We start from the raw sequence: 16,383 nt of genomic DNA, 5'->3' as shown, positions 1-16,383 counted from the left end.
AGTTTAAAGATTATTCTAATTGCTTAGAAACATGCAAACCCGAGGCTGGAGTTTTCTGGCTTACTCTAAGCTTGGGGAAAAGTAGGTGGCTGAGAATGTTTACAACTTTCAGAAAGAGAATCTTAACAAAGCCACATGAATTGGAGTAAGAACCATATTTGTTTGAAGGTACCAGGAAAATGATTTTTGGCAAGGTTGTTCTCTAGGAGTCAAAAAATACATGAAAGTACAATCTGTAATTGTGAATCACACGGTGATTGGTTCTGACTATGGAAAAGGGCACCCACTCTAGTCGAGCACAATATTTTCTAGGACTTGAAACCCAGAGTACTTTCCTCCCTTAAAAACTCCTTTTTACCAAAATTTGATACCTATTTTGGGTAAGTACAGTAAAGGAAATTTCAGCTGTCACGAAGACTACTTTTCTCTCTTGTTTACTAAAATCTCATTTTTGTCGTCTTCCTAAAGTTGTCATTTTAAGTCACAGATCAAAAACAACAACAACAACAACAATAACAACAAAAAACAACAAAAAAACACCACGGCATAGAAGTCCTATGGGAAAGGAATGGTTTGTGAAGACCTGGTTGACCTGGGCCTCAGCTGCACATGGAAATGGGGGAGTCATGGAGCCAGCAGTCTCCCACCCCCTCCCCAGGTTCCCTTCTTACAGTTTTATAGACTTTCTCTGCTACAGCTCAGCAGTGCATATTCCATTCTCAGACCTTCATTGAACAAGGTTTATGTGATTTTTTCCCCCCTTCTCTGTGGGAAGGATTTCTCCTTGCCTCCTGGAGCTTAGCAGCAGCTCAGAAATGTGACCTGGAGGTCACATTCAGATTAGAACTCTGTAAAACCTGATGGGAAACTTGTAGTATGACAACTGTGGCTAGATAGACTACCATGCGGCAGGGGGAGGAGTGAAGGAGGGAGGGTTTATAGAAGGTCCTAACTGGAAGTGAATCTGGCTTAGCAGCAGCTCATGTCAAGAGGCTAAGAATTGTGCCATTAATTCCCCTGCATTGGGAGCCTGGAGAAGAGTGGGTATCAAGTGGCTCTGGCAACTGGAAACCTTAGGGGTTACCCTAGGATCAGGATGAAAAGGAGGAAGGTAGGCAGGAGCAGCAGTGTGACTTCAAACAGAGTGTGCCCCAGGCAGCCACTAATTGTTTTACTCCATTTAAATTTCTCTGAAGAGGCAGATTTCCGTTTCTGTTCTGTTGCCTCTGAGGGGATTTCCCAAATTAACCTTCCCTCAGCTTTCTTGAGGGACTGTTTTTGAGGGCTGGTGGGGAATTTCCCTGCTCTGACCAAACTGTTGTCTGGAGAGATTATTACTGATCTTCATTTGGGGATTTTCTCACACGCCTTTTGCTACTTCCTGTTTCCCAAGAGTCTTTGCTCCCTGGGAACTGAAGAGTTATCAAGAGAAGGGGGCAGACAGGCTTTAGGGAAAAAGGGAAGGGTGGGGGTCTATCTGATACAGTGGTGCTGTTCTCCGCTCCTCCAGTTCTTTGCCATAGTGGTACTAGATTTAAAGATCAGGCCCAGGGACCTGGCTGAGGGCTTCAGACTGATTACACTCAGCATTCCACAGGAACTGGGGCTGGACAGCGTAATCACAAAAATCCATTAACGATTGGTTTATTAGAATAGCTCTCCTGTATTTGGGATGGATAGAAACATTCATGTTAAAAGAAGCCATTAAAGAATATTACTCTTTTTACTTAATGATAATGCCCTACCACTTCCTGAGTGCTTTCTCTGTATCATGTACAGTATTGGGGGTTTTGTATACATTTCTCATTTGATTCTGGTGACAACCTAGAGAAGTAGACCTTATTAAGACTCATTTAACAGGGGTGCCTGGGTGGCTCAGTGGGTTAAGCCTCTGCCTTTGGCTCAGATCATGATCTTAGGGTCCTAGGATCAAGTCCCACATTGGGCCCTCTGCTCGGCAGGGAGCCTGCTTCCTCCTCTCTCTCTCTCTCTCTCTCTCTGCCCACTTGTCATCTCTCTCTCTGTCAAATAAATAAATTAACTAAATATTTTTTTTAAAAAAGACTCATTTAACAGATGAGCAAACCAAGGTTCTGAGAGGTTAGGCAACTTAGCCAATTTTCTGGGCTAGTATAGGAGAGGTCCAATTCTGTGACACCCCAAAGCCTATGATTATATTCTTTCAGCTATAAATTTCATCCAGATTTGGGATTTGTTTCATATTCTCTTAGGTGCTATTACCAGGAAAGTAGTGGGAAGGACCCTGAGAAGTAGCATTCCCCAAGAACAAGGGGCGAAAATATTTTAGGGGGCAATATTGATGTTTGTTAGCTTAGCTCTGTGGGCCTGCCAGGCCTTTTTGCTGTATGTTCACCGTTTTGTCTTCACCTGGAAGGAGCTGCTGAGCAAGAAAGTAGTAGGAATCAATATATAAAAGAAGATCCAGTCAAACCAATTAATTAGTTCTTTCTCTTAGAGAACTCTTCTCTCCAACCACTGCTTTCATGTGGCTACTTCCTAATCTAGCTTTGTACACTTTATCAAAGTTCTTAGAAATAATTACCCTGAAGATAGGTTCCAGAATATCTCTCACTCTGCATTAGCCCGCCCAAGGAAAATAGTGTTTTAGAGTTGCCCTAACTTTTGACTCTTGATTGCTTTGAAGTCAGATCAGTGTCTGTGTGTTTTTGCAGTATGGGGTTCTCAGGGGAATAGATAATTAGTCACAGTTAGCCAAAGTTGACTTCCTCGCAAAGTTCTCTATGTATTTTCAGTTCTACCAAGAAGTTATTAGCACAGGTGAGGGTACTGGGGGTAGCACCAGAACTGATGCGACAGTTCCTGGGAGTTCCCAAGGAACAGGAGACACACCTGCCGCATCGACTCTCTTTACCGCTGCATACTTTGCTGCAGGTCCTCCTGTCCTAGATCTATCCAAGTGGGTTCCTAACCATATCCTCTTCATCCAAATAGTGAACTCTGAGAGCCACCAATGGTTGGGAGTTTACTGGTTACCAAGTGATTTATCTGCATTAAATGACTCGCTCCTTACCTATGAAGTTTGGCAAAATGATTCCTATTCATTTTTACCAGTGAGGAAACCATGACCCTGGCTGTTTAATAATTGGCCCAAAGCTACCTAGCTAGTAAACTGGGGAGCTGGGATTCAAATACTGGACTGATTCCTAGTTAGGTTTATTGGAGGAGAAGGTAGTAAACCTTATTTATTTTTTAATCACTAGGGAAATATAGCATAGGCTTGAAACATCAAACATACAGCCTATGTTATTATTGTAAGTAATAGGTAGTAGAAAGAGAACAAGATTCTAATCGGCATGATGTAAGTGCTGAGGAAGGATGACGGCAAAGCCCAGAGGCCTCTGGCCTGACAGGAAGTGGTGTTTGATAAAGGGAATCCTGCCCCTCCTTTGAGCTGAGGGATCCATATCTTCCTTATGGTCATTGTTGCCAGGACATCTTTGCAGGGGCTCTGCAATTTCAGGGGGCTAAATAAGCAATGCTTGCCACATTTAGATTCTAGTTCCATTTGCTTGGGAAAAACAAAACAAAACAAAACAACCAGGTCTTCCCAAATTCAGTACTTTACAACTCTTCCTAATTAAGCAGCCAAGAATCCAACTTACACTGTGTGTTCCCAGACACTGATACGTATTATAATTCAAATCCCCTTTCTTTTCAAGGGCAAAGTGTCACTGCCCTTCCTACCATTCTCCTGCAGAACCCCAGAAGAAGACAGGCTCAGGGACCATCACGGCAGCTGGCGAGAGGGAGGCTCTGCTTTCCAAATCATGTGACTTGTGCCCCTCACGTATCATGTGGGGGCCAGGCTGAAAGATGTGATGAGCAGGAACCTCAAGAAAAGCTGAGCCATGCCTTAGTAGCAAGAAAGGCACAACCAGAATGGATAAAGAAGATGTGGTCCATATATATGATGGAATATTTTTCTACCATCAGAAAGGATGAATACCCACCGTTTGCGTCAACATGGACAGAAATGGGGTGGAGGGTTATGCTAAGTAAAGCAAGTCAACCAGAGAAAGATAATTATCATATGGTTTTACTCATAAGTGGGACATAAGCAATAGCACAGAGGTCTACATGGGAAGAGAGAGAAATCTGAAAGTGGAGAAATCAGAGAGGGAGATGAACCATGAGAGACTATGGACTCTGGGAAATCAACTGAGGGTCTCAGAGGGAGGGGCTAAGAGTAGGGGGTAACAGGGTGATGGGTATTAAGGAGGGCACATGCTGTGATGTGCTCTGGTGTTATACATAACTAATGAGTCATTGAACACTACATCGAAAACTAATGATGTATTATCCAGTGGCTAACTGAACATAATAATAATAAAAAAAAAGAAAGAAAAAAAGAAAGGCACGTCCATCGGGAGCCTCTCAAAGCTTTAATCTTGACCACTCCTCCATTAGCTCTGCATCTTAATTTCAGTCCCTTAAATGATAATATAAAACCAAGCAAAACAAAAATACCACCCAAATATTCTTTCTCTTCACATTAGATATAACTTCATGGCTGTTGCTTCATGGTCAATGAAAAATGGTGTGGTGGTACTGCTGGAATATGAGAGGTTGGCAACAAACACGGCTACCCTTCTTCAAACCGCACCAGACCACAGGCACGTTAAGGGAAGCTGCCAGCCCATTGCTACCCATCTACCAACAGCAATCCGGTAGCTCAGAGGGCTCTGGCTTGGTGTGTCAAGGGAGATCCATAGTGTCAAAACAAACTCTCATTACATGAAATCTGGGCTCTAGAAAAATCTTGTGTTAGCCCTCATGTAAGATTTAGCATCACTTTCTTCTGTTTCCAGTTCTAGGGATTAAAATGCATAATGGAGCCAAGCATCCAGTGACAACTAACGTATTATTTAAACTTGCTGCAATTCTTGATTTTGTCATTTCTTAGTTTTGCTTAAAAGATAAAACGTTCTGTTCTTTTCAAGGGATTCCTGCTCCCATCCCTGGTGACCCTGTAGGCAAAATTTCTCATTCCCCAACAAATGAGGGAGAAAACCCTTTATATTTTTGATCTTGGAAGTAATACTTTTTTTATGTGCTCATCCAAATACTTGCTCCCAACATCCATCAAGTCGCTGGATTTGTTGTTGTGATGCAGGTGCACCAGACTGGCTGGTCCTGGATTTTCTTCACCTTACAGGTCACCATGACCTAAGCACGGCAACATGCCATGCACTGGAGCTTCCACTGCCTGGAGTCCTAGTGGCCCACACTGCATCTGTGCTGCATGGGAGTCCAAGGCCCTTTATCCTCCTGATGTTCTGTCTTTCCAGACCCTCCACTGTGGGAGCCGCTGCCTCCTAGATAAAAACCATGGGCTGTGCCGGGTGGACTCAGGTGGGGGGTTCCCTCTCCTTCATTGCCCGTTGGCAGGTCATCAAAGTCACTGTGGGCTCCAGTGCTATTACTTTCTGTCACCCAGCTGGAAAGCTATTAGCACAGCAATGATAGCAATACTCTCCTCATAGTATTTTAGGACACCTTTGATTCTGAAACTTGAGTAGTTATTAGAAGTTTTAAAAATTGCCATTTGATATAAATTCTTCTCTTAAGATAGTAAATAATATTTCAATATTTATTTTTATAAAATGAAACTCCTTACATAGCTAGGTGAGTTGAAATGATTCATATTAGTGAGAAGGTATAAGATAAAAATATTCCCTTCACTAGAGATGATTTTTACCTATAATTGGGGATGCACTATTCAATAATATCTTCTCTTTTTGAGGATGCTTTCAAAGCTCCCTAAATTAAATCAGGTTTTTAAAAATGAGTTTCAGAATATTGGGTGTGACTTAGGTAATCATAATATGGTTTAGACAGTGACAATAGTTTGAATGTGGAAAAGAGCAGAATGGCAAAGGGTTCTTGCCTGTTCCCATCCCTCCAAAAGAAAGGAAACCTTTAAAACACACACACACACACACACACACACACACACACACACACTCATGCACATGTGCATGCATACAGAACCCTTTGGGTTTGAAGTTAGTCTTAGTTATTAAAACAAAACACCAATATTGCAAGCAAAATTGGTTACCAGAGTTAGATCTGACATCAGAGATACTATTTCTCCCCTGTCTTTCCAACACCCACAGTGCCTGCACATTAATTCACTCCTTTTTCCCTTTGCCAAGGTCCTAGGTATAAGTAGCAAAGGTAGCTGTCCTCCTGCTTCACTGCAGTATTCCATTTGAGATGAATGGTAGCATTTTGAGAAGGGATGGGAGTAAGAAATACCAAAACATATATCAGTCGGAGAAGGTCTCTTTGGCATAAAGAATCTTTTATAGTGAGGGTAATTTTGTAATCTCTGAAATGACCTTGTACAGAACGCAGTATTAATAGTTTGTTAAATAACTCCGTAGTAAATAACTATTTAGGACACATTTGTCTGCCTAAAAAACAAAACAAAACAATAGGGCATTGATTTGGTAATTATTAATTTTTCATGTTTTTAATATTTATTTATTTATTAAAAAGTTTTAAATTCCAGTTGGTTAACATACGGTGTTACATTAGTTTCAGGTGTACAGTATAATGATTCAGCAATTCTATGCATTACTCAGTGCTCACCACAATTAGTGCACTCTTAATCCCCATCATCTATTTCTCCCATACCCCCCCCCCCCCCCACTTCTCCTCTGGTAACCACCAGTTTGCTCTCTATAGTTAAGAGGGTTTTTTTTTCTGTTTGTTTGTTTTGTTTGTCTCTTTTTTATTTTGTTCAGTTTTTTTGTTTCCTAAATTCTACATAGGAGTGAAATCATATGATTTTTGTCTTTTTCTGACTGACTTATTTCACTTGGGATTACACCCTAAATCTATCCATGCTGTTGCAAATGGCAAGATTTTGTTCCTTTTTATGGCTGAATAATATTCCATTATATATATATATATATATATATATATATATATATATATGATATAGATATATGTATATATCTATATCTTCTTTAGCCATTCTTCTATCAATAGACACATGGGCTCCTACCATAATTTGGCTATTGTAAATAATGCTGTAATAAATATAGGGGTGCATAAATTAGCATTTTCATATTCTTTGAGTAAATACTCAGCAGTGGAATCACTGGATCATATGATGACTCTGTTTTTATTTTTTAAGGAACCTCCATACTGTTTTCCGTGGTGGCCACACCAGTTTGCATTCCCACCAACAATGCAAGAGGGTTCCTTTTGTTCCACATCCTCACCAAGACTTGCTGTTTCTTGTGTAGTTTTTCATATTAACAGGTGAAGAAGACATTTAAGAAAAATGGGGGCTATCGCCGCATTCCTTTGTTCTCTTCTAAGCAACATTTTTCTACTGGGTTATTTATATTTGCTGCCTCTAATTTCTCTCTTCTTATCACCTCTTAAACTCGCTCTAAACAGGTGTTTCTCCCATGAACACTGCATTGAAACTGCTCTCTCCAAAAATACCAGTGATCTACACTTCCCATAGGTCAGTTCTTGGTCCACAATTTAGGTGTGTGTCAGGAGCATTTGACAGAGCTGACTCCTCCCTCTTCTTTGAAACAGTGTCTTCTGTTGGCTTCCAGGACACACCCTTTCTTGGTTTTCCTCCTCCTCACTAGGCATTCCTTTTCAGTCTCCTTGGCTGGTGCCTCTTCTTTTCTCTGACTTTATAATCTTGAAGGGCCTCGGGCTTTCTCCTTGGGCTTCTTCTCTTCCTTGCTCACTCCCTTGGTGATTTTACCCAGTTTCATGGCCTTAAATATTATCTATCTATAAGCTACCAAATGTGTATCTCCAGCTCAGACTTCTCTCCTAAACTCCAGACCTTTATCCAATTGCCTACTCAATGTATGAAACTTAACAAGTCTAAACTGGAACTCTCATTCTTCTTTTAAAGCCTGCTCCACCCCCTCGGATGATGGCAACCCTATCCCTAATTACTTGAGAGCAAACCCTTGAGAGTCATCCTTGACTACTCTCTTTCTTTCCTCACATCCAAATCTTGTTGGTTCCTACTTCAATATATCTGGAATCCAACCATTTTTCACCACCTCTACTGCTAATTCCCTCGTCTGAGCCACTGTCACCTCTCTCGGATTATTGCAATCACTTCCTAACCAGCCTCCCGCTTCGACCCTTACCCCTCACTTCTACGACAGCCTAGCTGCAAGAATTACGTCAGAGAGACACTCAAAAATGCACATCCAATCTTGTGAAACCCCTGCTCAAAACCTCACAGTGATGTCCTATTTCACTCAGAGTAGATGTAAATCTTTATAAAGGTCTATGCAACCTCGGAGACCTGCTCCCCCATCACTTCTCTGGCCTCAACTCCTGCCAATTTTACCTTCACTCATTCCACTCCAGTCATACGGGTCTCCTTGCTGTTCCTCAAACACCCGGACATGTTTATTCCCTCAGCCTGGAATGCTTTCCCTGAACAGACACAGGGCCCTCTCCCTTACCCTCACACATTTGCTTGGTTGTTGCCTTCTCAGTGAGCTTACCTTGCCACCTATTTAAACAGGATTTGCCTTCCTTCTCCATACCCAGCACTCCTGAGCCTCTTACCCTGGTCTAATGTTACCTTTTCAATAACATGTATCCTTTCTAATGTCTATTGAAATTACTTACTGTGTTTATGGTTTATTTTCTGCTTCCTACTTAGAATGTAATCTCCATAAGGACAGGAAGCCGTTTGTTTTCTTCACCAGTGCATTCTAAGCACCAGATCATTGCCTCCCATGCCACAGGAAATCAGTAAATATTTTTGAATGAATAAAAGTTCAACTCTTCAGAGATAGGAATGACAGAAATGAAAAAAAAATCTGTAAAGATCATATCTGTGTTGATTCAGTGATTTTAAAAGGGATTTTAATCTCTTACTTCCTGATGCCAGAAATGAGCATACAGCTTTGTAAATTCACATAGTAAAAGCACCCACAACAGTTTGTTCACTTCAACTGTTGCTTTTGAAGAACTTGATAAGCATCTTGTCCTGCCATCCCTTCTTTTGTGGTAAAGCCTCCTTTTAAATACTCAGATAACCTGGGTATTTTTGCTCTGAAGGCATCAGAAAGGCATTTAGTTGAAGGGTTGAATTCATCAGATTTCCTGGTCAAAACTCAGTATCTGTGCTACACCATCTTTAATGGATAATATTCAGAGCCCTGTCTGGATCATCCTCCTGGTATTCATAGCACTGTGAGGGGCCTTGGATTCATGTGACCTGCATCCTCAGCTGAAAGTGGGCAGGATTCTGACAGCAAGTTGGTTTGTGGGTAAAACCAATGACACCATGGGTCTAGGTCTGATGACCACAAGAGCTGTTACGTGTTTATATGAATACTTCCCTCTCTGAGACATTTCGAGAAGAACTTTTCTTGGTACTATAAGGTGGACTACATGTGCTAATGACAAAATTTCTGAGGCTGCTCAAGAGTGTTTTCTGGTAAGCTTAACTAATGACATCATGGGTGCTTACTAAGTGACACATGCTTGGCAAAGAGGTTAAAAAAGGTCATCCATCTCACCGTTCTTTTCATCAGAAGGACTAAACCAGTAAAAGCTACTTTGTTCTCTAGTTTTCACCCATGCACTTTTCCCTACTCCGGTGAACCCTTAAGTGGATTTCCTGTAATAATTGTTATGCATATGATAGCTAGAATGTTATTATGATTACATAATTGATTTTTGTTTTAAAAAAGCAACTGATCTACAGTGGCAGCTCTATTACTTAAAGTAACTTTGATCAAAATTCATCGCTCAATTTTTAACACCAGGGTTTGAAATTTCTGACGTATTTTTGATTAAAAGCACTAGAGGAATATAATACCATTATAGGAATAGGATAACATTATAGGAAGTTTGGACAATTTAACAAATTACTTGTAATTCCATCTAGTTGTTATGATCATTTGTAAATATTTTCTGTTAATCACTTTCTATAAACATGTTGATTATTCATGTGACTGAAATGAATATCAGGGTCACCAGATGGTAGTGGGAACCCTTTGAGATGGAGACCCTTTCTGATCATTGTGTGTATACCCACAGTGTAGCACAGGGCTGGGTATAGAAGGTACTTGAAAAAATTATTGCCAAAATAATGGATTAATAAGTGAATTTGCAGAGGATCTAAGAGTTAATTAAGTATAACCAACACTGGGTTGATTATTTTGTTGATTCACATCAAGAGGCGGAAATCCCAATACTTGGCAAACATCAGTTGTTCTTTGACTTTCTTTTTTGCCCAGATCTCTAGGAGCAGCACAGAGAGACTGAGACAATCCAAAGTCCAAGTCTGCCTTGTTTGAAAACAACAGCACTCATTGATTTTATTTCTCCACCCTTCATCTGCAAATTACCTGGGCTAAGGCTGGCCTTAAGACTATGAAACAGAGTGAGCACTAGTAAATGGTTCACTGATACTACAATAAAATTGCAGATCAGGTTTGAAGTTTGATGTAAAAGCTTGAGAGACACAGGTTTGTTGCTAATTTATATTACAAATATCATAAAAAATAGAAACCAGAAAGGTTAGATAATTTCTAAATGAAACACTCTTAGAATAATTACTGTGTTACAGCATCTGTGTACTTTGGTAGAATTTGAATAACACTTTATTGCTCAGAATAATGTTCTATTCTTGTCACCTAGTAATACTTGAGTACATGCTCTTGTACTCCCTGACTGCAGGAAGGGTGTTGCCCTGAACACTGACACACCCTCTGCAGGAAGGCTTGGTTTTACTGGAACTTTCCAGGTGCTAAAAAAAAGAAATCCCTTTCTCTACTCTCCATTCATTCATAGGCAAGAGACCTGAGTTTTACTATTTTTTCTATATCCAAATGGATGGAGTCAGGTTCGTACAGTCACCATTAAGGTGTGACGGGGTAGCATGGAGAATATGGTTTGAATCGTCTTTCCATAGCAAACTGGCAGTGCAAAGTGTAGGTTGATGAGCCTACACTTTCAAATCAGAATTTGAAAAGCAAGTTACAAATCCTTTGATGGAGCCCTTCAAGTTATCCCTGGAGCAAATAAAACTGAGACTAGATTTTTGTTGTTGTTGTTTGGATTTTTCTTGTTTGGTCTAATGACCAGCAAATACACCTGGTCATTAGGGACATTTTCAGTTTGATAGCTTAGACAGAAGGAGAAGTTCTTGGGCTTAAATAATAGTTTTTCAGCATTTCATGTTTCTAAGTCCAAGGCTGAATTTAAGGAATGCTAGTCTGTCTCCTTTTATACCACAGCAGCTACAGAATTCCACAGAATTTTGTCTAAAATGACATGAATGGGTTGTCATAGTCTAGAAGACAGCTCTTCACTAGAACACAGCAATGTCTTTATTCGAAGGCCATACATGGCATAAGCAAACAATGGCTGTGTTTTGTGTGTTTTTCTGTTCCTTTAATGCATTTAAATTTCAATTATGGGAGTACGAGACAGGAGTTGTATTATTAAACTCTCCTTTAAATTCCCTAATTATGACTGTTTCTTTTTCTTTCTGAGTTTAAAGTAAACCCTTTTAGCTCAAAAGTCTTGTGTATTCTAAAAATGAATGATCACTATGCAGAGACTATGATCACACTACTCTTTGTCACTTAATATGTGTTCTCCTTTCTTCCATAGTAATAGAATCTCTGATTTTTAGACTGGACATTCAGCTGTCCAGGAGAAAAAAAAAAGGGCTACTTCCCAGTTTCCCTTGCAAAGGACTAGGTGAAAGTATTATATGGCAACTTCTGGGGCTTTCCTTAAATGGTAATTGTTGTATACTTCTTGCCTTTCCCCATCCCTTCCTCCATCCATCCATCCTGATCATGAAGACAAGGGCAACACAGCAGATGAGTGGATAGATGCACCATACCAACTTGTCTACTTTTGCCACTTGGTATGAAAGAAAGGGAAACTATCCTGTTTCCAATGACTGCTCTTTGGGGTCTGTTTTTCTCAAAATTAAAAATAATCCTAATGTATATAATCACCTATAATTAGTATTGGATTATTTAATCTGACATACATGAACATACTCTAGCAGACACCCATTGGCTCATCTTTTAACACTCTTTTCCAGACCTGACCCTCTCTCTACCACTGTCCACTTGGTTCTATTGAGAGTTTCCAATTCCAGAACATGTTCTCACCTTGAAAGATACTCTTCTGACATAGGCTGGGCCAATCAAAATCTTTCTCCAGGAACTAAAAAATAAGATGGAGAATAGAGATTTGTTTCTTTTAGGTATAAGACCATTATACTTAATATCTGAGCTATTGACAGCTGTATTTTCTACCATGTTTTGGGAGAAGTAGAAGAAACAGGCTTAATGAGAAAGAACAGTGAATCAGGGTCAAAGAGGGAAACAGAGATATAGAAGTGGAGGGGTGGGAAGATTCCTAAGCTCTCCATAGTTGGCCAATGCCTGTTGTTTGCCTACATAACATCTACTCTCCACTTTTTCTCTTCTAAGCAATGCTGATCATGCTCTGGGTGCACCCATTCTTGTTTAAGACAATATGTGTACGGCAATCCTCTGGCAACTGTATTGATCCAGTGATGCACATGCATCCTGAGTTGGCCCAATCTGATTAAAAATTTATATTGTATATGGGGGGGGGCGGTTAGTCTTTTTTCTGCTGGGGACAAACAAGGAAGCACATAGTCCTAATTGCCATTGTCCTGTCTTTTAACACCATGAGGGTGACATCCTGGGATGAGGGAAATACTGAAGATGGCAGCAAAAAAATTCCAAAAAGCCTGAGGCTTTGATGGCAATTTTAAGCCCACCTCAGACTGAATCAATATATTAGACAATAAATAGCAAATAACAAATAAATAAATATTATAGAAGTTAGTGGTCACCAAACTTTTTCTTAAAGGGCCAGATAGTAAATATTTTAAGATTTGTAGTCTACGCAGTCTTTGTTGCAACTAATCCACTCTGTCATTGTAACTTTAAAGCAGCTCTACGTAATACACATATGAGTGACCACACAAGCATTCCTGTGCAGCAGGTGTCCAACCTACAGGTTATCTTTGCCAGCTGCTGTTATATGCCAGTTTGAGTGCAAGTTTTCCCTTGCTTGTTGCCAAAATTACCATGTATGATTCACAGGTTCTAGTCCATTTTTGAGAGCTGACTACATCTAACCCTTGGAGTCCGTGAGGAACTCCAGTGTCCAGAGTTGGTGGCCAAAATATTTAACAAAAAGTACAGCATGAACACCAACCAATCACAAACACATAGATGGCAGTCTAGGGTGAATTGGTTGGCTATCACTCTGCCATTATTGTTCTATCAAGTTCCCTTTATTACTTAAACCAGCCTGAGTTCATTTCTGTTATTTGTAAACAAAAGCATCCTCCCCATTCTTTTTAGATTTTTACATTGTGTACTCCTTTAATCATTTTCCTCATCTTTGATTGAGGTGCTGATCAGTTTTGTGTTCGTTCGTTCTTTCTTTCTATTCTCTATTTCTTTTTTTCTTTTTTAATTTTTTTAAAATTTTATTTTATTTTAAGTAGGTTCCACGCCCAGCATGGGGCTTGAACTCACAACCCCAGGATCAAGAGTTGCACACTTTACTGACTGAGCCAGCCGGGTGCCCCTGGTTCTTCATTTCTTAAGTTCAGTATGTCAGTGCCAAGATTGCGATACTGATTCTTTTAAAAACTGGATAGATGCAAACTTTCTGTGATAATGAGCTCTTTTTTTAAAATTCCTTCAGGCCTTATGATCAATAACACACAATCTAGCACCTGACATGTGAGGTGTGACTATAAAGTAGCAGAAAGATTTTAGCACACAAGCCGCTGCTTCGTTAAATGCAGTTGCAACTGGATGTTATATTCCAAAAATGCCTCCAAGTATCTTTGGAATTCCCCCAGTCTCCCCCACTTTATTGTAATATCTGCTGTTAATGGGGATTTATTGCATTGTCACCAGGCTTACTCTGGATTCCTGCCATTTGAAAAAAACCAAACAAACAGATCCATCTTAAATGTTTGCAATCATTAAGTATTTTCTTTTCCCCTCTCCTTTCTCACATAATTATTAAGCACTGAGCTATGCCTAACAAGCACCCATCACTCTCCGAGGTGCTGGAGGCATCAAGTCCCTATTATCTATGTTCTTGTAGTTTGAAAGGGGACAAAGTAAGTAAATAAGTACTAATGTAACCCAAATTTGTCCAAGCTCCACCAGTCCGTACGTACAAATAGGATCCTCCTAAGAGAAAGAACCCAGATTTTGCCCTGCTTACATTCGTGGGATCCTAGCCTCCTGCCAGGCTTTTCTCATGGTCTCCCACACTGACTACTTATGCTTTCCCATTTCACCTCCTGCCTGTTGACATCTACCACTTTCCAGACTCAGGGATGCCAGGAGTCTGGCATTTTTTTCTCTTGCCCTTTGACTTCCAAACTTTCATTTAATGGGGAGGAAAACAATATGACTTGTTATACTGGTTTAAAGCTTTTCACATTGATTTCAAAAAAATTCTAGAAAACAAATTTTCAGGGAATACCTCCCTGTAGTAGGCAGCCTGACTGGCAGCTAGTGTCTTGAGAACAGCTCAGAGTAGAGAATTCTTATGATTTTCCAGTCTGAACTGCTCCAAAAAGGAAGAGTCTAGTTTAACCCACTAAGCAAACTTAGAAGTAAAAGACAGGAGGAAAATGGGCCAGGAGAGTGACTGAGACCATATTTTCTTCTCAAGCTCAGACAGCTGCCCCTCCTTTTAGGGGGGTAGATTATTTTATTTTTTTCAAGAGTTTACTTACTTATTTGGCAGAGAAAGAGAGCACAAGCAGGGGGAGTGCAGGCAGAGGGAGAAGCAAGCTCCTCACTGAGCAAGGAGCCTGATGTGGGACTTGATCCCAGGACCCTGGATCATAACCTGAGCTGAAGGTAGACGCTTAACCAATTGAGCCATCCAGGCACCTAGGGGTAGATTTTAAAAGAATGTATGTTTCCATAGACGCTACCTTCTAGTCAGCACATAACAGGAATAAGCTCCAAGAGGACAAGAGCTATGTTCATTTCATTCAATGTTGTATTCTTTGGGCCTAGAACAGCACCATCTACTAGCAGCTTAAGACATGTGAACATTGAATAGATGCATGCTAAAATATAGTTAGCCCTTCAGTCCTTGTTTCACTGCAATCCAATTGTCTATGATCCATGCAGACATGGGGAGAATGCCCCTCCCTTTCACTGAATGCTACGTCTGTTTTCTGGGTGCTAATGCAGAAGGATCTGGCCCCTTCTCCTCCAAAGTCTTAGGTGATCACAACCTTTTTCAGATTCTCTCTCAGCTCTGTTTTCTAAGAACTCAGGCCTTGTTCTTGGGTCATTGCTGGGAAATAGATAATATATGAACCTTAACTATGGCCTAAATTTAAACTTAATTTCCAGACTGAATTACAATATAGAGTGATAAGAGTTACACTAGATGCACTTACAAGGATGTAGCAAAGGAGACAAGAGAGGGAAGACAGCAGGAAATCAGAGGGAGGAGGACAGAAGGTATAGAAAAGATGATAGAGAAAGCTTTGCCTGCTTCATATCTTTGCCTTGTATTTGCCCTGAAAATTTCGTCTGTGTAACCTCTCCTCCTTGTTTCATAATTTCTTCTTTCAAGGTACCCAGTAAGTGCTAATTAAATATTTGCTGACGAGTTGACAAAAGAGAATTAAGGCTCTAGTGGAGTCCCATTGCTTTTCCCGGAATATTTGCTTTCCTTATTGATTGCTCTGTGGTCACACTGGGATATGGGATACTAGATAATGAGTACTCATTACACCATCATTTGTTCAAGTCAATAACTACTGAGGGACTCTACACCATGTAACAAGCACTGTGCCGGACAGAAAGCCACAGAGATTAGTAAGGCGAGTCTCGAAGAACTACGCAGTGTAGTAGCAGAGATAAAGCACATCAAATAACTATAAGGTAAGGTAGAAGGAGTTCCAAGATCACATAATTTGCGATGAGAACATGGAGGAAGCAAGAGAACTCCAATTTCCTAGCCCTGAGAAAGTTCCACAGACGAGCTCTGTGAGGAATATATGAAGAATTTGAACCAATGGAGATGGATGGGGGCAGCTTGTAGGCAGTGGGAATCCCATGAAGAAACAGAGGAAGGTGAAGTTCTATTTAGAACAGAACACGTATCATAGATGTTTCCAGTATTTTCTCTCATCCTTTATCAGTTATGTGTGAGAGCAGAGTAGTAATACAGCATGTTTTCCAAGTTTGCGCTAATGAGAGGATTTCACTGAACAATGTGCTGGCAGTATTTTAAGTGAAGGTTAAAGCATCAGGCTGCATGTGTATC

The 16,383-nt window shown here is 40.3% G+C and overlaps 1 long non-coding RNA gene across 1 annotated transcript; it reads left to right on the top strand.

The window, feature by feature from the left end:
- Positions 1-920: 920 nt before the first annotated feature.
- Positions 921-4,060, top strand: LOC309872495. Its single transcript, XR_014315907.1, has 2 exons — positions 921-1,111; positions 3,702-4,060. It is a non-coding gene; the product is annotated as an uncharacterized lncRNA (long non-coding RNA).
- The last annotated feature ends 12,323 nt before the right edge of the window (positions 4,061-16,383 follow it).

The sequence above is a fragment of the Mustela nivalis genome, assembly GCF_964662115.1.
Source record: "Mustela nivalis genome assembly, chromosome: 8".
Taxonomy (NCBI): Eukaryota; Metazoa; Chordata; class Mammalia; order Carnivora; family Mustelidae; genus Mustela; species Mustela nivalis.
Note: the sequence above shows the minus strand (reverse complement) of the source record. Positions and strands in the feature narration are given on the sequence as shown.